Source organism: Suncus etruscus, chromosome 3 (assembly GCF_024139225.1).
Source record: "Suncus etruscus isolate mSunEtr1 chromosome 3, mSunEtr1.pri.cur, whole genome shotgun sequence".
Classification (NCBI taxonomy): Eukaryota; Metazoa; Chordata; class Mammalia; order Eulipotyphla; family Soricidae; genus Suncus; species Suncus etruscus.
In genome coordinates, this window is record NC_064850.1 from 126,754,140 (window position 1) to 126,780,057 (window position 25,918).

Consider the following 25,918-nt stretch of genomic DNA (forward strand, 5'->3'; position numbering starts at 1 on the left):
TATATACTACAAGAGATAAAATGTGATATTCTGACATAATATATTTATACAGTATGACATATATATTTATACAGTATGACAAAATACATTTATACAGTATGATCTATTTTTAAAATATTCATTATTTAGAAATTTAGAAAAATTTAGAAAAATTTATTCATTTGTATCTATACTTTATATTGTAATTTCCCCTCTTCCTTTTAATGCTGTTTTAGTTAACTTCATAAATATATTATTCATAAACAAAAGAATTAATCTGCACATGGAAAATAGAAGAATATCATACAATGTTAATGAGTGAGAAAAGTGGAATGCCTGTCTCATATAAAGTCAGTGAGTGAGATTGGGGAAATTGGTGATGGGAATGGTGCACTGGTGAAGAGAATGTCCTGTTCTTTTTTTTTTTTAAATATAATTTTTATTTTGATCATACCAGTGGGTAAGCTAAGGAATACACCTACAGTTGGGGATATGGAGAGAAATTATAATAAATTTCCAAGTCCACTCAAATGCTTGAGCCTTATTTATGAGGACATAAAATCAACACTTAATGTTTTAGCAATGAAAATCAAGGGGTCACTAGCCTGAGAGATTAAGAAACAAATAGATGAACAATTCAACCAACTCAAAGAAGAACTCTGGGGCTGGAGAGATAGCACAGTGGTAGGGCATTTGCCTTGCATGCAGCTGACTCAGGACAGGTGGTGGTTCAAATCCTGGCATTCCATATGGTCCCCTGAGCCTGATTGGTCCCCTGATTCATATAGTCTCCTGATCCACTGAGGAGTGATTTCTGAGTACTGAGCCAGGAGTAACCCCAGAGGAGGAGGAGGAGGAGGAGGACGAGGATGAGGACGAGGACGAGGAGGATGAGAAGAAGAAGAAGAAGAAGAAGAAGAAGAAGAAGAAGAAGAAGAAGAAGAAGAAGAAGAAGAAGAAGAAGAAGAAGAAGAAGAAGAAGAAGAACAATAACAACAACAACAGCAACAACTCTAGCAGAATATGAGAGGATCCATACAAATGGAGCTGAGGGAACTAAAAAACATGTTAGCAAGCCATAATAGTGGAATTATACAGATGTAGAATCACATAGATGATTGTGAAGACAAATTACAAGCTAGAAATAATAAAAAAGTAAATAAAAATGAGAGACAAAATATGGAGAGAAAATGTAAGGTATTAACAGACAAAAACAAAATAAACAATCTGCAAATTATAGGAATACCAGAAAGGAAAAAAAATAAGAAAGGGGAAGAACAAGTAGTGAGGGAGATAATAGCATATCTTGCCCTTGATAAAGAGGTTTCTCTAGAAATCCAAGAGGCAAAAACAGTGCCAAGCAAAATAGACCCTAATAGAACAACACCAAGATTTTTAGAAATCCAAAGGGCAAAAAACCCAAAAAATCAATCAATCAAACAAAAAACAACAAAAAATAGAAATACAGACTCTTTAAAGCAATAAGAGAAAAGAAACACCTCAAGCATAAAGGAATAAACACAAGAATCAAATAACATCTTCTATTTGAAATTACCCAGGAAAGAAAAGAGTGGAATGATATATTCAAACTAATAAATGAAAGAAACGTTCAACCTAGAGTCTACTACCCAGCAAAACTCTCATTTACATGGGAGGGGAGGATTAAAAATATTCTCAGACAAAAAATAACTTGCAATTTTTACACTGACCAAGACAACCCTAAATAAACTACTTAAAGAGCAATTACACAAACCAAACCCCCAATTGTAACAACAAAAACAACAACACTACATGATATAATGATAGAACAGTCCTTTCTGTCAATCGTTTAATTAACTGTCTTTGGACTAAACTATTCCATCAAAGACACACAGTGGCTGGTCAGACCATGAAACAAAACCCAGACATATGCTGCCTGGAGGAAACATACTTAAAAGTTCAGGATAGACACAGGCTCACATTAAAAGGATATTGTTACAAATGAATTTCAGGAATGTTTGATCCACTTCTTTGAAGAATGTCATGGCTATCCTTAGAGAGATTGAATTAAATCTGTACAATGCTTTGGGGAGTATTGCCATATAATAATGTAATCCTGCCAATCCATGAGCACGGTTTGTGTCTACATTTCCTTGTGTCCTCTTTTATAATTTGAAGCAGGCTTTTGTTGTTTTCTTTTTATAGATTCTTCATGTCTTTAATTAATTTGACTCCAAGATATCTGAGTTGTGGGGCATTAATGTGAATTGAATTGTTTTTGTAATGTCCATATCTTCTCTACTATTATTGATGTATAAGAAGGCCATTGCTTTTTACATGATAATTTTGTAGACTGGCACTTTGCTATATGAATCTATTGTTTCTAGAAGTTTTTGGGAGAGTCTTTAGGATTTTATTAATATATTAGCATCTTATCTGCAAACAGTGAGAGCTTGACTTATTCCTTTCCTGTCTGGATGCCCTTGATATCTTTTTCTTGCCTAATTACTATGTCAAGAACTTCCAACACTATGTTGAATAGTAGTGGTGAGAGAAGGCAGCCTCGTCTTGCACCAAATTTTTATAGGAAAGGCTTTTAATTTATCACCATTGAGAATATTTACCATTGGCTTGTGGTAGATGGCCTTGACTATATTGAGAAAGTTCCTTCCATTCCCATCTTGATGAAAGTTTTATTTTTTTTATCAAGAATAGGTGTTGGACCTTATCAAATGCTTTCTCTGCATCTATTCATATGACTATATGGATTTTATTTTTATTTTTATTGATATGGTGTATTATGTTGATTAATTTACGTATGTTAAACCATCCTTGCCACAAGGATGTGGTCTTCTTCACTGGTGGAAGGAAACTGCCTGATCCAACTCCCCTGGAAAACAGTATGGAGGGTTCTCACTAAACTTAAAATTGACTGCATATGACCCAGCAATTACCCTTTGGTTATCTATTCCCAGGAGAGAAAAACATTCGTCTAAAAGAAAATATGTACACCAATATTCATTGCTGTACTCAGTGTAATATCTAAGACTTAGAATCAATCTAGATGCCCCACAACAGATGACTGGATCATGAAGATTTGGTACATATACACAATGGAATACTACATAGCCATAAGAAATGGTACAATCATGCAACTTGCAGCAACATAGGTGGAGCTAGAAAATATTATGTTAAATGAAGTAAGCCAGAAGATGGATAAATACAGAATTATATAACTTATATGTGTTATTTAGAATAACTCCATGAAGTAACACAAGGGTTTAATTGGTAGTTGTCTTGAATATTAGCCCCAGAGTATAGTGAGGAGAACAGAAAGAACTGACTGGAAGTGGAAAAACACAAAAGCTTATATTCTTTTTCTATCTTCAAAGAGACCTTCAGCAACAATACAGCTTATTAAATTGAGCAGGTATTCGTCCAATCAACTGATCTTTATAGATGTCTATAATAATGATCTAATGCTTTTATCCACAGAAACAGGTGCAGAATGTGATTGGAAGCCATGACTCCCACTACAGTGATTGGTATAAGAAGTTTCAATGTCTTAATTTTTACTATGTCTATAATAACTCTTTGATCCTTTTGTCCACAGTGGTATTGGAGACATAGGTTGGTTGCCCTAGTTTGACATTGCAATGCTATATTAGACTCAAAAGAAAGTGTTCATTAAGATGTCTTGATAAAAATTCTAATCCATTTGATTATGCCTGCTAATATGATCTTTCCACAAATAACAACGGAATATGCAACAATGGAATATGCAACTGCATGCCATAAACTTCTGCTACAGAAATAATTTCCCGAGTACATTATTGTAATTTATTTTTTATTTTATCATTATATCATAATGATAGTTTACCATTTTACCATAATATTCATGATTTCAGTTTGCTTTCAGTAAAGGAATCTGGATGCTCAAGACCCTCTAGATGATACTTTATATGTAGACTTCTCTTACAGTGCTCATTACCATATCACTTTACTTTTTAGGCTTGAAAATTATGATTTGAGGGAATTTAGAATTGGAGGGCATTGGTGGTAGAAAACTTTCACTGATGAAGGGGGTGTTCTTTTGTATAACTAAAACCAACTATAAACATGTTTGTGCTCATTGTGCTTAAAGATTTTTAATACATAAAATAAAGATTTTATGTATTTATTTTCTTTATTTAAGCATCTTGATTACCAGCATTATTGTAGTTGGGTTTCACACATAAACATATTTTTTATAAAAAGAATGCTCTACACACAATCTAATTCAAAAAGTTTCAATAAAGTTTACCCTCACCAATGATGATTTGCCTAGAAAAATGGAAACCTTTATATATGACTTGCTGGCTTCATATTTTCTAAGCATTTTGATCCATTCATCCTGAGTCCTCTTTTCAACTGTAACCCATGGTCAATTATCAGTGTCTGTCTATGTGTATGTGTGAGTATATGTGTTGGCCACCTAAATGTCTCTCTAATGTCCATCTGTAATATACATAATGTTTGTCTATGTTCTATATTGTCCTTCCTCTCTTCCCCTCATCCTGCTTCCCACTTTACTAATCCTTTCCTAACCCTTCAATTTCTTGCCATTGATCTGTTATTTCTCCTCTTTTAACCATTTTACCACAGTTCATAACTCCCCAGGAACTGAAATATTCCCTTCATCCCACCCAGCTACCAACCAGCTGCCAAAGAGGAAAGACAGATTCACAGCCTGCCTTACCTCAGCCCAAGTAGAAGCTGTCACCGCCACTGCTCCTGATTTGCTCTCTGTGGCCTCTTTTCTCTCACTTCCTTCACTGTGGACTGTTGCCCACTACCAGATTCAAATTTTGAGAAACCCACATATTGAGGACATTTTCTGATATGGGACTGGGAACTATTTTTCAGACTCTACAATACCATGTTGCAGGTTGAAGCTGTGCTCTGTATTTTTCCACACACACACCATATTATTTTTCGAATATTTAAAGGGTATATGTATCTATCCTTTTATGTTTATTTAAATGTATTTCCTTAATAGATATAATTTATACTGTTTATTTCCTTGTGTAGAGGTAGTTTTCCCACTTCATTTTTGGATCTGTTTAGTATAAAATTCTAGTAGATAAGTTATTCTTTGGCTCTGAGTTCATGTAAGAACCAGGTCATAGATTATTTAGCTTGCTATTTTTACCCCCATATGCACTAGTAATATCATGTCATGTGGCATTGTTCCTTTTTGCATAGGCACATTAAAATGGGGAAAATCTTTCATACAGAATAAAGTTCTTATCTAATAGATATAGGAAGTCATAAATTTTATATTGCAAGGGGCCTTTTACTCTGAACATTTGTCATAGTGACTTGACTTAAGATTTGGTTGAGTGGATATTGGTTGTTCACCCCCAGAACCTTGGATCACATCTTCGGATCTGGCATGGTTTTCTGCACCAGCACCAGAAATCAAATTTCTACCAGGGAAGGCCCTAATGCTGACCTGGCACTGAATTGCTCCAGACTAGGTTCATATGACACCCTGATGAGTTGGAAATAGAGGTAATTTGCTTTCAGGGCAGGATTCCCTGCATTGCCATCTAAAGGTGAGATGAAAAAACAACATGCTCTATACACCCTGACTTCAACATAGGATCGTGCAAAAAAAAAAAAAACAAAAACAAAAAAAAACAAACAAAAAAACTCAGGATCTCTAACTATAGAAACCTGACTGCAACAACCATGATTGAGAACTTTTACTGTGACCACAACAAATATATGAGGTTAGACAACTTAGTATGCCTGAAGCCTGCAGTTGGTCTTATGGCAGGATGCTTCATTAGTAGAGTCTCCCTGTTTTTAGGCCAAAAAGTTTTTCTTTCTATTTTCCCCATCTTTTGCTTCGCCTATGGAAAAACACCTGCCACACACATTTTTTTCTTTTTTTTTATAATTTTTTTTATTTTTTAAATAGGGGCTCCCACCTTTTGTTTTATAGAACCTTGGGACACAAAGTACTTTGTTTTACCACATATTTCAGCATTTTTCTATAAAACTTGGAAGAAAGGAAAACAAAAAATATGGGGGCCAGAGTCCAAGTGGTCTCAGGCTTATTAGTGCAGAAAAAAAAATAAGGATAGAACTAAATAACCAAGCCAAAGTCAATGACAATAGAATTGAGATCTACCCCATACTGGAGCCCTTCTCCCTGGCCTGGGGAGTGCTGGGAGGCTTGGCAGGCCCCCAGCCATCCCCCTTTTTCTCCCTTGAACTTCAGTCCTTCCCTGGATGCCAGTCTAGGTGGACTTTATAGAGATCAACAGGCTTTCCCCCTACCTCTCCCTACATGAATGGGAATGTGCTTTGGGAGGAGGGCAGGCCGTTCTAGTACTGGTTTATGTTGGGACAGTCACTGGAATTTTTTTCTCTTTTTTTTCCTATTGATAGTATTGTATGCCTATATTTTATATATCCATAACATCCATCTTATATTGTGACCTTGATACTGCCCTACAAATCTCATTTCTAATATTTTACTGCCTCAGTCCCAACCTTTAGTTCCCCCCATCTTCCCATGTAGGTGCAACTCATGACATGAAGCTCACTACATAGAGTGATGAGTGCAGTTAGAGAAATAACTACACTGAAAACTATCATAACAATGTGAATGAATGAGGGAAAAAGAAAGCCTGTCTCGAGTACAGGTGTGGGTGGGGTGGGGAGGAGGGTGATCCAGAAAATTTGTGGTGGAAATTTTGCCCTGGTGAAGTGGGGTGTTCTTTACATGACTGTAATCATACGACTACAATTATATTTGTAATCACGGTGTTTAAATAAAAATAATTTATTAAAAATAAATAAAATAAATAAAAAAATTTAAAAAAAGAAGTGAGATCTAAATTTTGACATTTTAAACTTAAATGAGCCATTTATGCTAGCAGGCCAGGGAACAAAGCATGGTGGTATAGAATGCACTCTGAGTTCTTGGTGGAGGATGGTGACTCTGGTGGTGGAAATGGCCCTGAGTTGCTGTATATCTGAAATTCAATTATTGTATATCACAATGGTTTAAATAAAATAAAATAAAATAATTAGGTAAGGGACCAGAAGCTAAAATCTTGGGGAAAAAAAAGGTAGGAAAAAACCCAAATATACATATATTTGCATAGGCAAAAATTTTGCAGTAGCAGAAAAATGAATTTTGCATGATTTAGCTTTTGATAGGGTTTATTTGAGTTTGTCTAGCATAATTTTTCTTCACAGAAAAACATTTTAGAAACTTTTGTTAAGATTTTTTTTTTATGTTTGCAAAGAACCTTCTATGTTTAGAGGAATCCAGAGATCTAAACTGGTATTGCAGTGGGTTCTGATGACCAGACACTGATGGACATATGCATTACTCATGTGGTCCATTCATTGGTTTTTGTACTCTAAATGGACTAGCAGCCAAATACATCATTAGATCTCTGATTTCAAGGGCTTAGAGTTTGCATTGCTAATTCTGAGTTGCTTTGTATATACTGACTATTTTGTTTGGTTTTAAGTTATACCTAGAAGTGCTCAAGGGCTAGTCATATACTCTCTTACCTCCTGAGGGTCACTCTGGCATTGTTTTGAATAGAATGCGGGCATCCTACATACAAATAGCATGCACGAAAATATGAGTCTTAGTTTGTCATTTTAAAACTAAAAATAGGCATTATTTTTGTGTCCTGCCAATAAATATAAAATTGTCTTTCTTGTTAGTATACTTTATTATTCTACCTTAATAAATTTTACTGGGATCATGAAAGGTGCTGTCATCATAGGAATTTTGATAGTCTCTTTATTTTTCAAATAAGTTGTTTAACAAAAGTAACAGTTGTTAACCTTTGAAGGGTGAATAAATAGAAAGGTATAAGGACTTTAGTCAAGAATGATAATTGAAGATGTGAAATATAAATGTATGAACATGACTTTAGAGTTTGGAAAAATGTTAGGAAAATAAAGTATGAACATGACAATGAAAGTTTTTGCTAAGATTATATAAGCTACAGTTAGATTTCATTCCAATATAGTTTCATTAGAACATTTTATTTTTTACAAATGATTGAAAAATATTTAGCATTTTATACTGCATATGAATCCTGAGATTTTTTTGTTCTTAATGCTGTTTGCAAAATAAAGACATTTCCAATAACTTATCCAAATAATATACATCATGATGATTCTGTTAAAAACATATTCTTAAAACTAAATATATTTTTGGAAATTTCTATAAAATCTGCTGATCTGTAATAATAAATAATAATAAATGCAAATAGAAATTGTGGTTAGTGTCAAACATGAGAGTTCATCAAAGCACAATTGGCTGACAATAAATGAGAGATATAATTTATATTAATGTGTTGCTCTAAAACCTCCACTCAAATGACTTCTGAAAACTTGTTAACCCTTTTGCTCTTGGGACCATATCTAAGTATCTAAGTACACCTAGATGTAACTTACTAAACATTTTTAATGTTACCCTGAAACAACTCTGAGTAGACCATACATCATACATATCCTTCTCCCTACTAACAGCCCATCCATTCTCTCTCAAAGCATTAGATTTGTTACTATATGACTTGAGAGATAGGTAGTGTGTCTGCAGTCACCACCTGGTTCAATCCCTGGTACCACAGATAGAGCCCCCGAACACCACTAGGAGTAGCCCCTGAGCATAAAGTTAGGAGTAAGCCCTGAGCATTGCTAAGAAAGATATAAATTCTATGTTCCAATAGAATTTCATTTGTTCATTTCATCTGTTCACTTGCAGATAGAGTTCCAACTTTTTTTTTTGACAACTATATAGGTTTATCATGGCAAGACACAGAATTTATTGTAGTTTGGGCTATTATAAAAGATGCTTCTATAAACATGATTACATATTCCCCAGCTCAAGTGTGCATATGGTTTTGAATGTGTGCATAGAAATAAGAATCGAACTGGCCTGTCATCAACTTCAATAGACACTGCCAACCCGTGTAAATCATTGTCATCGCTAATAGAGTGGGAAATTTCAGCTTCTCTGAGTGCTCATCAGGTCTTGGCTAATTTTCTTCTTTTGGGAGAGGGCAGTTTTCTTGTTGTCGCTTTGATGCAGCAGAATCTCATTACGGAGTCAATGATGAAGCTAATGAGGTTAAGTAGCTGCTTATATGCACAGTGGCCACTTCCCACATATTTGGTGGTGTACATCTTCAAATATCGCCTCATCTCGACAAGCTGGTCTGCATTTTCTCTTTATTTAACAAATTTGTGGGTTGTTCACAAATGTTACAAATACCCTCTCTCTGTGGATTGCATTTTCACTTTCTTAATACTGCGTTGTTTATGCTATTTGGCGGGGGGGGGTCTTGAGGGGACACACCTGTTTGACACTCAGGGCTTACTCCTGGCTATGTGCTTGGAAATCGCTCCTGGCTTGGAGGGACCGTATGGAACAGTGCCGGATCAAATTGCGGTCCAACGCCTTACCTCTAGCACCACCACTCAGGGCCCAATACTGTGTTGTTTAATAAAAAATCATTGATCTTAATGATTACCACTTTTTAATTTTAATTCAATAGATTTGAGTTCTATTTGTTGAGACTCTTCTCCTGAAGTCCACAAGATACAGTTTTTCAGCAGCTGTACTGTGGGGTCACTATATTTAAATTAAAAAAATCTATTTGGGACCAGGAATTTATTCCAATGGTAGGACTGGAACTGCCTGAATGTGTGAGATTGGTGTGTGATGTTAATATCTGCTCACACACTATGAATATTAATATGAACTTGTTATTGCATCTGTCATTATCAAGGCATAAATTTATTGTATTGCTATGTGTATTTTAAAATTTTAATGTGCTTTTCAATATTTTGTTTCTTTGCATTTTATTTTTTAACATCTTCCTCTTCTTTCTATAGCTGTGTTCACAAAATGCTATGGCCATAGGAGATTGGTGTCTTCTCTAATCCATGTATTACAGTACTTCCAACCCCCATAGTGGAATTTTAAGGAAAAGGGATGCTTTGGTAGTATTGAATCCAAACCCGTCAGTTCTGACCCCGAGCACTGGCAAGAAAGGTCTGAAATCAGAAGACGGTTTGCAAAATGGTCAAATACACACACTTAGAGAGAAACGACTTTTGAAAATTTCCCACATTACCTTCATTCCAATCCTCAGACAACTACTCCAAGAAGCCAGCTCCAATGGAAATTCTGAAATGAAAGGTTTTTTCTTTTCTGCCCAAGTTTTTTATATCAGGATAAAAGTCGCATATGGAAAGTGGATCATCTGGTTACATTACTTATTAGTGGGGCTACATTCAAAGAATTACATCCAATGAGAAACAATATGGATGCTGATAGATTAGAGACAGACAAATCCTGTAATCCCACAGGTAGTAATAGCTTCAAAAGGCTGGATCTCAGGAGCATGATCAGTGCCCCCATTACTTCCCTCCCCCACCCCCTGCCTGTATTCCAGACAGGCTTTCTACGTCCCTCAGTCACTGACATTGTTCTCAGCATAGTTATTTATCTAACTGCACTCACCACCCTTTGTGGTGAGCTTTGTATCTTGAGCCAGTCCTTCTGGCCCTCATCTCTGTGAATTATTTCAATGTCTTTAATTTTCTTAAAACCCATAGATGAGTAAGACTATTCTGGTGTGTGCCTCTCTCTCCCTCTGATTAATTTCACTCATGAAATTAGTACATGAGATTCCATGTACATCCATGTATAGGAAAATTTTATGACATCACCTCTCCTGATGGCTGCATAATATTCCATTCTGTATATGTACCACATTTTCTTTAGCCATTCATCTGTTGAAGGGCGTCTTGGTTGATTCCAGAGTAGGGCTATTGTAAAACGTGCTGTGATGAATATTTGTGTGAGGAATGGATTTTTGTATTGCATTTTTGTATTCCTACGGTATATCTCTAGGAGTGGTATAGACAGATCAAATGGGAGCTCAATTTCCAGTTTTTTGAGGAATCTCCAAATTGTTTTTCATAAGGGCTGGACTAGACAGCATTCCTACCACCAGTGAATGAGGGTTTCTTTCTCCCCATATCCCCACCAGCACTTATTGTTCTTGTTCTTCATGGTGTGTGCCAGTCTCTGGGGTGTGAGATGGTACCTCATTGATTTGATTTGCATCTCTCTGATCATTAGTGATGTGGAGCATTTTTTTCATGTGCCTTTTGGTCATTTGTATTTCTTCTTTGAGAAATTGTTAATTTTTTCTCACCATTTTTTGATGGCGTTAGAATTTTTTTCTTGTTAAGTTCTGTCAGTACCTTGTATATCTTAGATATTAGCCTCTTATCTGTGGGTATTGGGTGAATACCTTCTCCCATTCAGTGGGTGTATTTTGTATCCTAGGTATTATTTCCTTTGAGGTGCAGAAGCTTCTTAGCTTAATATAGTCCCATTTGTGTATCTCTGCTTTGACTTATTTGGAGACTGCTGTTTTATCCTTGAAGATGCCTTTAGTTTCAATGTCCTGGAGTGTGTTTACCTATGTGTTGTTCAATATACCTTATGGTTTCAGATCTGACATCAAGGTTTTTAATCCATTTGCATTTGACCTTGGTGAATGGTATTAGATGGAGGTCTGAGTTTGGTTTTTTGCAAGTGGTTGACCAGTTGCCCCAACACCACTTATTGAAGAGGTTTTCCTTGCTCCATTTTGCTTTTCTTGCCCACTTATCAAAGATTAATTGATTGTATATCTGGGGAGCATTCTCTGAATACTAGTCTATTCCACTGATCTGAGGGTCTGTCTTTATTCCAATATCATGCTGTTTTAATGACCATTGCTTTGTAATACAATTTAAAGTTGGGAAAAGTGAGGCCTCCCATATTTTTCCCAAGGGTTTCTCTAGTTATTCTTTGGTGTTTATTGTTCCCGATGAATTTCAGTAGTGTTTGATCCACTTCTTTGTAGGTATCCTTAGAGGATTGCATTAAATCTGTTCAATGCCTTGGGAGTATTGCCATTTTAAATAAGTTAAATTTAATTTAATTAAAAATGTTAATTTCCCAATCCATGGGCAGCATATATGCCTCCATTTCTGCATATCCTCTTTTATTTTTTGAAGCAGGTTTTTGTAGTTTTCTTTTATAAGTCCTTCACATCATTAGTGAATTTGACTCCAAGATATTTGAGTTTGTGTGGCACTAATGTAAATGGGATTGTTTTTATATATATATTTCTTCTCTATCTTTATTGGTGTATAAGAAGGCCATTGAGTTTTGTGTGTTAATTTTGTAGCTTGCCACTTTGCTATATGAATCTATTTTTTCTAGAAGTTCTTTTGGTAGTCTTTAGGGTCTTCTAAATATAGTATCATATCATCTGCAAAGAGTGAGATCTTGACTTCTTCCTTTCCTATCTGAATGCCCTTGATATCGTTTCTTGCCTAATTTCTATGGCAAGAACTTCCAGCACTATGTTGAATAGTAGTGGTGAGAGAGGGCAGCCTTGTTTTGTACCGAATTTTAGAGGAAAAGCTTTTAGTTTATCTCCATTGAGAATAATATTTGCCATTGGCTTGTGGTAGATTGCCTCTACTATATTGAGAAAAGTTTCTTCTATTCCCATCTTGCTGAGAGTTTTTATCCAGAATGAGTGTTGGACTTTATCAAATGCTTTCTCTGCATCTATCATATGGTTTTATTTTTTTTTGTTGAAATGGTGTATTATATTGATTGATTTATATATGTTAAACCATCCTTGTATTTCTGGGCAATGCATTACTTTATGGTTGAGTTTGAGCTAAGATCAAAGGAGTTTTACAAAGTAATTAAATTATATTTTATATTTGAATATCAGATGAATGTGTAAAATATGACTACTAGATAATATATATTACATGATTACCAGCTGACATTATATTTCTGCATCCTTATATTTCTGTCTTTGACACCATTCCTAAAATTTTTCTGAATACAGTAAAATTTTCATTCTAAAACAGTGAAAATATAAATTAAAGCAACATTTTAGAATGTTTTATGCTGACAATAAAAAAGTTAGAGAAAGCTTATATGCAAATACCAGAAGATTCTGCACATAAAACATCTACATTGCAATGCTAAAACATAAACAAAAACAACAACAAATTATGTCCAAATAGCCACTTTAGCAAAATGGCTTGGCCATATAGAAAATGCAATTGGGGGTGGGGGGCTGTGGCATAAAGTGGTAAGGCATTTGCCTTGCTGGTGCTTGCTTAGGAAGGACAGCAGCTCTATCCCCAGCATCCCATATGGTCCTCCAAGCCAAGAGAGATTTCTGAATGCATAGCCAGAAATAACCTCTGAGCATCACCAGGTGTGGCCAAAAAAAAAAAAAAAGAAAAAAAGAAAATGCAATGGGATAAGCATCAACCAACTGACCAACCAGTCCTATACAGCAGGTGAGTGGGAACAAGTCAGAGAAACTGCTCACCCCCACCCTGTACTCCAACCTCATGAATCAGAGCCCTATTAAAGTCTAAGTGTACCTCAAACCAGACCATCTTTCCCAAACCTTCCTCTTTGGAGGATGCTCCTACCCCTGTGCTGAAGTCCTGATCAACCAACAGACTGGGTCTGCTCTGAAGAGTAGGCCATATGAATTGCCCATAGTTCCACTGCCCCACAAACTTCACAGACACTTCAGCTTATACCAGTCGGTTCTAGGCAGATAAGGGCTTAACATCTCTTCCCTTAGAAAATATACAACCCCAAACCAGAAGAACAACCTGAAAAACTACTTTTCAAAATTTCTCTCATACTTAATAAGAGATGAAATCAGAAAACGCTCTATCCTTTAATCTGTGCAATAATCAAGATGACTAGATAACTAATTACAGAAGACTGACTGCAACAACCATGACTGAGAAGAGCTTCTGGAACCATAAAGAAAGACTCTATCCTAGATTTCAACCTAGGACAGGTGCAAAAATCAAGGTCTCTACAGAAAACTGACCTTTACAGTCACAACTGAGCAGAACATTTCCTGGCACCATAAAAAGACCTCAGAGTTCAACAATGAACATGGCTGTAGCCTGTAGTTGATCCCATGACAGTTGCTTCAAGAGTGTTGAAAACCAGTAACTCTTAGGCCAAGTGAATTTCATTTCAAATTTCCCTAATTACTGTGCCAATGGAAAAACAAAACAAAACAAAAACAAAAACACACCACAACAGATCCCCTCCTATTTTTTAAAAGTTTTGGGGAGAGGCTTGGCTGGGCTCAGAACACTCCACATGCCAGGATTTCGTGGGCTTTTGACTGGTATGTTGGGGGCTCTGGGCAGGACAGCTAGCCATAGGACCCCTGGGCTGACCACTTTGTCCAGGCGAGCATGATTTCCCCCACACCAGGCGGGTCTTCAGGGCCACGCCTGGTTAATCGGGCCCTGGGAGGAGGGGGTGAGAAATTCCTTCCTAGGCATCCAAAAACTACAGAGGCTTGGCTGGGCTCAGAACACTCCGAATGCCAGGATTTCTTGGTGTGTTTGCCTGGTATGTTGGGGGCTCTGGGCAGGACAGCTAGCCATAGGACCCCTGGGCTGACCACTTAGTCCAGGGGAACAAGATTCCCCCCACACCAGGCGGGTCTTCAGGGCCACGCCTGGTTAATCGGGCCCTGGGGGGAGGGGGTGAGAAATTCCTCCCTAGGCATCCAAGAACTACAGAGGCTTGGCTGGGCTCAGAACACTCCACATGCCAGGATTTCGTGGGCTTTTGACTGGTATGTTGGGGGCTCTGGGCAGGACAGCTAGCCATAGGACCCCTGGGCTGACCACTTTGTCCAGGCGAGCATGATTTCCCCCACACCAGGCGGGTCTTCAGGGCCACGCCTGGTTAATCGGGCCCTGGGAGGAGGGGGTGAGAAATTCCTTCCTAGGCATCCAAAAACTACATGTACTTCATGTATTCAGAATATTCCTTATTCTTATGTTATGTTTTCCTTATACAGAATGTTTATTTTGTATTCTCCCCCTTTCCCACACCCCTACAAAGCTCTTTTTTACTCCTTAACTCTCTAACCCCCTCTCAAACATCACTAACCTAGTTTACTCTTTTTAACTTCAGTAGTGTACAATCCTAATCACAGTCCAAAGTTGTGCATTGTGTGTGACAACCCCAAACTGTTTCAAGATACATAAAATGGACACGTATTTCTTTAGAATATTTTGTGTTTTTTCTCTGACAGCTATAATTCTTACTAAATGTTGTCTTATACAGTGATGATTCTAACCACTTTTTATCTTCTCTTTTTGAGCTGTTTAACAAGGAATTTTGGTGGAAGAGTCCCCCAGTTTAATGCTTATGATTGAACCATGTCTTGGGAATCATTGTAATTGTTCTTATGGCCCCCATATGCGCCAATAACACCATGTGGCATTGCTTCTTATTTGCATAGGCACATTAAAATGGGAAAATAGTATAAATACAAATAAGATCCTATCTAATAGAGATTGGAACACACAAATCTTGTAGTGCAAAGGGACCTTACACCCTGAACATTGACATAACGACCTGGCACAGACCTCAGAAGAAAGGGCATATTCCATTCTCCCCTGAACCAGGAAAGCCATCCACGAAACATCCAGGCTGGTCTATAACATCACCTGGAAGCAATCCTCTACCACGAAAGACCTACACTGCTCAGACTTCGACCTGCTCAAAAGAGACTTCCCTTAACACTGAGAAGACTTAACAACAACAACGACCTGCTTACAGGACAGGGCTCCCTGCATTGCCCTTTGATTGTGAGGTGAAAGGAGAGGATGCTCCACATCCTGACTTCAATGTAAGATATGCAGATTCCAGGATCTTTAATACAGAAACATGATACCAACAACAGAGACTGTGTGAAAAATAAAAGTGTGTTGGCACTACAGACAATGTATTGGATTGGATGATCTAGCTTGCCTGGAGCCTAGACTTCGTCTTGTGCCAAGAAACTTCAGGGGTCTGGTCTCTTTGTACTTAGGCCAACATTATTTCTTTCCATGTCCCTCATATTTTGGTGGGCCTATGCAAACAACAATTGCCACTCTAACACCATTTTTACTGTGCTCCTTTGACTCTAATCCTTAAAAAGAACTCACTTAAAATTTGAGGTTAACTTAAGCTAATATGCATGTATATGGAAATGTAAGAAAATACTATGCCTGTAATGTTTAACGAGTTACGTAAGTTTTATGGCTTTAGATTGCCTTGTGTACTGTTAAGAAATATTATAATGGGTTACAATCTGGGGACTTGAGGAACAAAGTAATTGTACATGGATTCTGTCTTATTTATCTTAATGTTCTTTGGCTGAAATTTCAAAGTTAAGATATCAGCAAGGGGACTTCTGAGAATTATGTTAGGGGTGATTGTCCTTCCACTGTAACTTTACCTTGTCCTCTTTCTTTGCACTCTTGTTCTCATAATTAAAAATAAAAATTAAAAAAAAAAAGTTTTGGGGTTTTTTTTGTTTTAATTTTTCTTTCTTTTTCTTTCTTTCTTTCTTCTTTCTTTCTTTCTTCTTTCTTTTCTTTCTTTCTTTCTTTCTTTCTTCTTTCTTTCTTTCTTTCTTTCTCTCTTTCTTTCTTTCTTTCTTTCTTGTTCTTTCTTCTTTAAAATTTAAATTTATAGCTTCTATACAGGGTCTCACCCCCACTCTTTTTCAACAGAACCACAGAACATGAATCAGCTTGTTATGCCTCATAAATTGAGAAAAAATAAAGTAGATGGTAACAGGGTCAAGCAGTCTCATGAAATAAGTGGAAATATAAAATTATCCCTAAATAGCCAGTCCAAAGTCAATGATAATAGAATCAAGAGACCCAAACTACAACAAAAGGTACTTATACTCTCAGTCCACGGGGGTAAGGGTAGAGACAGGGGAAGCATGCAGGGAACAGGGCCAGAGGAAGGTCAACACTAGTGGTAGAATTTGCCCTAACTCAATATGTATCTTAAATATAACTGTGAAAAATTTGTAATTCACATTGGTCTGAATAAAATTATAAAAAATAGATGAGAGAATCCAAACAAATGAAGCTAAGAGAACTAAATATTGCTAACAAGCCACAATGGCAGAATTAAACACATAGAGAATTGCATGGATGAACTTGAAGATAAAATACAAGCCAAGAATAACAAAAAAAAAAAAAACAATAAAATAATGAGAGACAAGACATTGGAAGAAAATGTAAGGTACTTACTGAACAAAGACAAAAGAAATAATCTACAATTTATAGAAATATTGGGGGGGGCAAAAAGAAATAATAAAAACCAGAGCAGAAATAACAACATAGAAACAAAGAAAACAATAAAGAATAAATGAGACCAGGAACTGAATATTTGAACAAATAAACATAATAGAAAACCACTGGCAAGATTTACAATGAAATACAAGAAATACACTACCTGATCTCTGACTGCTATAAACCATTTCTCAGTCTCCAAAGACCAGGGTCCAGGACGAAAATGTCCCCTAGATTTTTATTCCCATTCAGACTATCTCAAAGGTCTTAATGGGGATATCTATAGTTTTTTTATGTTTCTCTAGATGCTGTTTTTCGCCATATGTAGAGGTAGCTTCTCCCATCCATTATTTAGACTTTTTTTAAGATTTTTTTTGGTTTTTGGGTCACATCTGGCAGCGCTCAGGGGTTACTCCTGGCAGGCAGGGGAGACCATAGGGGATGCCGAGATTTGAACCACCATCCTTCTGCATGAAAGGCAAATGCCTTACCTCCATGCTGTCTCTCAGGCCCCTAGATTTTATTTTAATTATTAAAATTTTAACTGTTTAGTAAAAATTCTAGTATAATATTCTTGCTTGAGATATGTGCTCAGGTCAAAAACATGTCATAGAAACTGTAAAGCTTATTAGTTTTAATCCCAAATTCACCAGTAATATGATATGGCATTGTTCATTTTTGCATAGGCACACTAAAATGGAAGAATAATATGTATAGAAAAAAGTTCTTATCTAATGGGGATAAGAACCCATAAATTTTGTAGTATAGGTATGCCTTCCACCCTGAATTTTAGTCATGGGGACTTGACTTAGACATCAACCTTCTACCTCAAATGCTGTATCCAAACAATAGAACTGGCACAGTTTCCTGCACTAGCACCAGGAAACAACTCCAATCAGAGGAAGCCTGAATACCACCCTGACACTGAGTTGCTCCAGGGTAAATTCATATGACATCCTGATGATGAGGAAACAACAACTCGATCTAAAGGCAGTTTGCCCTACCTCACCACCTAACAGTGAGATGAAATTAGAAGATTCTCTATCCTAAGATCTGTGAAAAAAAAAAAAAGATCTCTAGTTATAGAAGAATGACTATGATAACCACAACTGAGCAGAACTTTTCCTGGGACCATAAAGGAAGACTTTATCCTAGGCTTCATCTTAGGATCTATGCAAAGACCAAGACATCTAATTATAGAAGACTGACTTTGACAATTGACTCTGAACAGAACTTCTCCTGGGACCATAAAGAAAGACCTTGGGATAGAACAATCAACATGCCTGGAGCCTGTAGTCAGTCTTATGACAGTATGTTTCATAGGTGAAGACACCTTGTATCTCTTAGACCAAGGAAATTTTCTTTCTAACTTCCCCAACGTTTACTTAGCCTATGTTAAAAAAAATCTTGCCATACCTGTCCTCCTTTTTTATTTTGTTTCTTTCTTTTAATTTTATTTATATCTTCTATGTAGGAGCTCATGCCTTTTATATAGAACCTTAGAACTTGAATCATTTTGCTCTGCCTCATTTTTCTATATATTTCTACAAATAGAGAAAAGAAAGAAAAAAAAGTGGGTGGGACCTATGGGCCAAGTGGTTTCAGGAGCATTGAGTTAAAAAAAGTCAGATCTAAATACCCAAGCCATAGTCAACAACAGTAGAATCAAGAGATCCAAACTATAACACAAAATGGACCTGTTAGAGGAGTAGTTTAGGGGCTATGGGGAGGTATGGAATGCATGCTGGGAACTATAGTGGAGGGAGGTCAACACTGGTGGCGGAAATGGCCATAATTCACAGTTACTATATGCCTGAAATAAAACTGTGAAAGGTTTGTAATTCACAATGGTCTCAATAAAATAAAAAAAGAAAATGCAATGATTTTACCTAATAACTGTGATGAGCCATAGTTATCTTGAAATGGGACTTCCTTGTGCTTCAGAAATGAATTGCTATGAGGTTGAGCCCTAGATCTGCAACTTGAGTTACTTCATCTCTATAACTGCACCTGCTTTTAAAACCAGGTAATTTCTAATCAAAGGGAGAGAAATGTCATGTCATTTTAGATGTAAATTATTCACAAGTAAATAATTATCACAAAGATATACAAGACTCATTAATGCTGAAAGTCTTGACCCAGAGAGGATTGCACTTTGCAGTCCTGTAATAATCATCAAATAAGCAATGTCCCTCTCTTACCCTAAGAAAAATTATTAGAAAATATAAGCACTCTGGGGCCGGAGAGATAGCATGGAGGTAGGGCATTTGCCTCGCATGCAGAACGATGGTGGTTCAAATCCCAGCATTTCGTATGGTCCCCCGAGCCTGCCAGGGACGACTTCTGAGCGCAGAGCCAGGAGTAACCCCTGAGCGCTGCTGGGTGTGACGCCCCCCAAAAAAATAAAAAAATAAAATATATGCACTCTGACATCAGGAGTAAAAGCCTCATTCACTTATGGTCAAAACTTAGCTTGTTTTTCAAACAAATTTTAGCAATATTTATTTTTACAAGGAATAATTTTCTTACTCCAAAGACTTCTAAAATTTCTTTTTGTTGTTTTTTCTTCACAAAAAGAAGTCACGTTCATACACTTAGAAGAATTTAATAAGTTTCTATCTGACAATACTTTAGTCTCCACAAATGCAAGAATACTTGCAAAAATGAGAAAATATGTCAACCAGATTTCTTAGACTGAAGATGGATACAGCCTACAGCTTATACCTCTTTGTTAAATACCAAGATATACCTAACAGAATCTTCAAAAATCTGCCATGTGAGAATTCTTTCAAATTTTCCAAAATCCAAAGAGGAGCCTCATCACAAAAAAGTTGTGCCAAGGATGGACTAGGTGTCAATAAATAAGCAGTGCCAAGAATCTGTTCCTACTCTCTAGGGTGAATCTGGATGGAAGCAGAAGACTACCATCAGTTGACAGTGCAAAGAAATTTTTTCAACAATCAACCATTTTCTTTTATGTGACTGTTATAACCTCTACTGCTTATGGAACTGGATATTTAATTGGAAGTAAGTTATATAATGTAAATCCCTAACTCCTTAAAATTTACTTTTTGGAGTGTAGTGGTTGGAAGTATCTGGGAGAGAGATCAGAAAAAATTATATAGAGAAGTAAAAGGTAGGAATACAGAGAATGAAGACATCTGGCATGGAATGAAGGAATTTGATGAAGGGCTGACAACTTAAGAAGCTGAGTACAAAATCCATAAGGTGATGTTAAAGAAATGCAAGCAAGGCCATTCAGGTATTAAGGGAAACTGAATCAAGCAATGGGACAATTAGAGGTTACCAAGAATTTTGTCAATTTTCTAGCTGCCACATTATCCAGAAAGAGGAAGCATGAATAGAATGTATGAAAGGTGAAGCAAAAGAAAAGAAACTGGAAGATAAAAAAAAAAAATCTGGTAAATAAAATTGTGCCTTGAACAAAACAGAGTCAGTCTAGGAAGAGATGTTATAATGTTTTAAAATCTAGTTTATTTTTTAGAAACATAGAAAAGGGAAATCTGATGCAGTATCTATACAAAAGATCGATAAGAGAACCAACACCCAGATAGGTCTAATAAGTGATCAGAAGCAGTTTCCATCAGTAAAACTTGCAATGGTCACTTTTTTCCCTAGGATAAAATAAAAAGAAGGGGGTTCGGTTTAAGACAGTTTTAAGATTCTGATCACTCACACCAGGGACAATTTGAGATACTCATGGGTACTATGAGTTCAAAATTCAGAGCCGAGTTCTGCAGACAGTAAAGGAAAGACTTAGGATTCTATTAGCACAGGAAGAGCTGATGAGATCTAAATTCATGAAAACTTATACAGCACAGAAGAATTTATTGTAAAATGAACCCTCAGAGATGCACCAGCTTATCCCAAAGTCAATATAAACCAGAGAGGGGTCAGAACAATAGAATCGGAGTTACACAGTTGGAGAAGTAACTGAACAAGTGAGGGGTCTTGGGTGTAGTGGGGGTATAAGAAGTATTTCAAAAAAAAAAAAAAAAGCAGATAATCAACTGTTTAATTTTGCTACTCACCCAAGGAAAATAAACAGAGAAGTAGCATTAATGACCTTGAAAAGTGACCTCACTGTGGCAGTCATTCTGACAACTTCTCTGGTGGCATTTCTTGGTCAACAGGAGGACATAATCCTGAGGTGAGTGTGAAGCAATCCTGCAGATAGATGGTAAAGACCAGAGAAAAGAGAGGGGCCAATTCTGGAAGGGACAGTAGATAGATGATGTTGGTCGACAGCTGGAGACATGAGAATGATTTAACAATCAAGTCTAAAGGCACCAAGAAGCAGGGAATGAAGAGAAGAGGGGACTGACTTGGCCAAGTCACAACACTTTGATGGGTCAAGAAGAGACACAGATTTGAGGATAATATACTGGGATAATACAAAAGTACAGGTGGGTTAGATTACATTAGTTTTTTAGACTTTCATGGAAATTATGGGTTATTTTTGTCGATTACTTTGAGGTTTTCTCAAATATAAAAGAAAAAGAGAAAAGAAACCATATTGAAGATTTTAGAGGAAAAGGGAAGTTGAATGATAGGTTTTGGGTCAAAAAGATTGCACAGAGGTTAAGGGGCTCATTTTGCACAAAGTCAATCCCAATTTGATCCCTAATATTGCATAATTCCCAACCTGAGTTCTATGAGGTGTGACCCCAAAAATTAGAGAAAGAATGAGGTATAGTAAGAAGTAATATTAAAGACTTGAGAAATAAAATTTTTTAACGTTATATTAAGAGATCAATTACAAACAGAATCTGTTCTGTTGTATCTTGCCCTGTCCTAAAGTGTCATTTTGCTGTAAATTTACATGTACAAATCAGGGAGAAATTGTAAAAGTTCCCTCTAATATCTAAATTTATCTTACTCCTATAATTTTCATACACTATAATCAGTCCTCAGTTCCCAAATGGGATCATGTTCAACTATGCTTGAGAATGAAATAACTGTATACATGTTCTTATTCAATATTTACCTACCCCTATTTATTTGTTTGTTTCTCCAATCATTTATTTAATCTAATGAGTATGACTCATGGTTACTGACTGCTAAGTTCTTGTATCTTGAAGCTGGTTTTGTAATAGAATTCTCAATTTTATCATTGATTGTATTCCTGGCTCTATTCATAAAGAAAAAATAATTATTTCATAATTTCAACTTTAAAACAATGAAATTTTGGAGCTGGAGCGATAGCACAGTGGGTAGGGCACTTGCCTTGTATGCAGCTGATCTGATTTCAATCCCTAGCATCCCATATGGTTCCCTAAGTCTGCTAGGAGTTATTTCTGAGCATAGCCAGAAATGTGGCCAGATGTGAGCCAAAACCAATAACCAAAAAATGAATTAAAAATGACATCAAAAAGAAAATGTGATTAAAATTTCTCATTTTATACTAAATGCTTTGAAATTTATGACTTTACATTGGACATAGATATAATGTGCATGTATGTACATGTGAATGTATGTATAGGTGGATATATATGTATATATATATATATATACATACACACACCTTATAGATAACTCATCCCACTGAGTAAGACTATTATTTTGAATAGTCTATTTTGCATGGATTATATATCTTTATAACCAAGACCAATTTCTTCTTTTTTTTTTAAGACCAATTTCTTATATTCACAATGAAGGTCCATCAAATTTAAGATTAGAAACCTTTGTGTGCGAGACACCATTAATGGGAACTTTAACACTTATTAAAGAGAATTAAATATGATTAATTATAGTAATTCTTGGATTATGACCAAAAATGTATCATTAATTTTAAAAGTAGATTTTACAAAACTATGATAAAAGAGGAAGAAAATTTTAGAAAAATAAAAGACAATGGACATTTCTCTAAGTTTGTTTATGTAAAGAATCTCTGAGATAAAATGTGAAAGGGAGGAACAAACACATGTGACTTTCTCAGCGGTAGAAATTTACATAGGGTAATTTATTTGGTTTTCAATCCAGAGTTACAAACATATATTTTCAGTATAATTTATGACTGCTTTATTTTGAAATACTTATTGTATTTTTAAAAGTAGATTGGCAAAGATCAGTCCAATTCTCTGTTTAACTTATCTAATGCCTGAGCTTTAATTGAGTTTATCCATCAATGTCACATTTCATTTGGAGAATGAATGTCAGACCACAGCAGTTAGTAATGATGAAGAAAAGAACTTTAAATTAACTAACAATAGTATCGTAGAACAAAAGTTAAAGTCTATATTTATCTTATGGCTGCTTCGAACTCTTACTCAAATAAATGACTTAATGCTGTGGTATTTAAATATTAGCTAAAAGTACAAATTAAAGGTATGGAATATATTAAGTCTAGCATCCGCTTATTTTTGAGCCTTAGATGATATATAGATAAAAATGTCAGTATAATTATCTTAGAGTGGTATCCAATTCCTTTAGACAAAATTCTCTAGGATCACTCTAGATATTTTTGAGACAATTTGGCATTTTCACGTTTTGCTGATATTGTTTTATTGTACCCAACTGTTTAATGCTGTTGAAAACAAGTTAGATGTATTTTCGTTCCAATTCAAACATTTATTTCAATTAAAATATTGCTTGGTTTTTATTGTAGAAATTAAAAATATTTCTCACATTACTTATAATCATGAATTGAATATTATTTATTTGTTTAGTTTACCTTTAAATTTTACGTACTATTTATTTGTATGTCTTAAATTATATGTGATGTATCATAAAATAACTAAATAATATACAATTACATATGTATTTTTATGCACATATGTATATGTGTATATATAACCTATATTTTCTGACTAGTTTAGAACAAATCCTAATACATATATATTATAACTCCTTTTTATCTCTATTCATGCCTCAAACATTTTATTTGTTCTTTATTGCCATCTTTTATAAATTCTGTTTTTATATTTTTTAACATTTTATCAAATTTTCAAGTAGGTTTTTCAATTTACTGATTACTTTGGCAGGGTTGATTCTACTTGCTGATGCTTCAAAGTAAATTAGAATTATGAGCTTACATTGGCTTATTTTGAAGGGAGGTATTCCTACCAGTTGTGTTAGTGCTTACTCCTGGCTCTGCATTCAGGGATCACTTCTAATGTGACTCAGGATATTGTATTAAATGCTGGAGATTGAACTGAGGATGGCTTTGTGCAAGGCAAGAGCCCTCCCTACTGTGCTATTGCTCCAGTCCTTGTGAACTAAATTTTAAGTGCTTAAGGCCAAGGGTCTTGTCCATAATTTCCTTTTCTGAGTTCATCTCAGTATGTTATTTCCTTAAAGCTTTCTCTCAACAGTTTTTTTTTAAATCATTTTCAGGCTTTTCCCCCTAATTGCAATGTCTTTTCTAGGATTTAATTACTATATAGTTCAGCAAAAAGATGACATTTAATAAATATCTGAAGGTCATTTTCCCTTTTGCCTTCCAGGTAAAATGAGTGCTAATGTGCTAATATAATGTTTGTGGTACAGAGTACGGTGTCACAGCACCATTGCAGAATTAAAAAGCCATCACTATAGACCTGTGTCACTCAATTCTAGTTGGTTTCTTTCTTCTCACAACCCAGGATCCTTCTTTTTTTTTTTTTTTTTTTTTTTTTTTGGTTTTTGGGCCACACCCGTTTGACGCTCAGGGGTTACTCCTGGCTATGTGCTCAGAAATCGCCCCTGGCTTGGGGGGACCATATGGGACGCCGGGGGATCTAACCGCGGTCCGTTCCTTGGCTAGCGCTTGTAAGGCAGACACCTTAGCTCTAGCGCCACCTTCCCAGCCCCACAACCCAGGATCCTTCTGCCATGCTTGACTACCTCAATTTTGCAAAGTCCAAAGTTTTCTTTAATCACTTGACACTGTTAATTTTATTTTTGTTTTTCCTTTATATACAACACAGGAGAAAGAATATTTAGTATTTAGCCTTCTTTTGACTTAATTTACTTATTATAATCATTATCTACTCTATATTACATTATTTTAATGAGCATATATTTTATGTTTGCTTTCAGATATGCTATGTGGGAGAGATAAGGTCAAGTATCTGCTGCGATTCTATGAAGAATTCCTTCCTTCCTTCCTATACTCTGCCTGCTTTGTACCGAATTTCTCTCCACCTCCTGTCCCCCTAAGATTCTGCTCCCAGGAAATATATAATTGAGAGGGCAAAGGCCAATCCCAACAGAGAGATCTGTGAGCCTAAATATTTGATGTGTAAATCTGGATCTTAGTTTCTGCAGATCTGAGTAACTATTACTCCAAATGGTTCCTTCCTTACCCTTGTGATTTTTAAGCATGTCATTTTTAGCAGCTGACTAAACATAAACATCAAGAAAGTGCTATATTATGGTTTTAACTTTCCTACTGGAATAAACTGATTCCTAGTGAGAATCAACTCTTTTTGTTACCCATGTTACTGTCATTGCCCTTATCTTTTCGGATCAAGTCCTGGTGAGTCGATTTCTAACTACAACCCACTGTTTGATTTCTGGTCATTGGTGGTCAATTCTCTTGGATGCAATTCCAGTATTTTGTGCTTTCCCTACATGGACACCTACTGAATGAGCAAGATTAATCATCAATTTCAGAGAAGACTATTTCTGTACACAGAAGGTCACCTCCCCCCACTGTTCCCTGCTTTCGTGCTGTTCTGTGTTCATTATTCTGATCTACTTT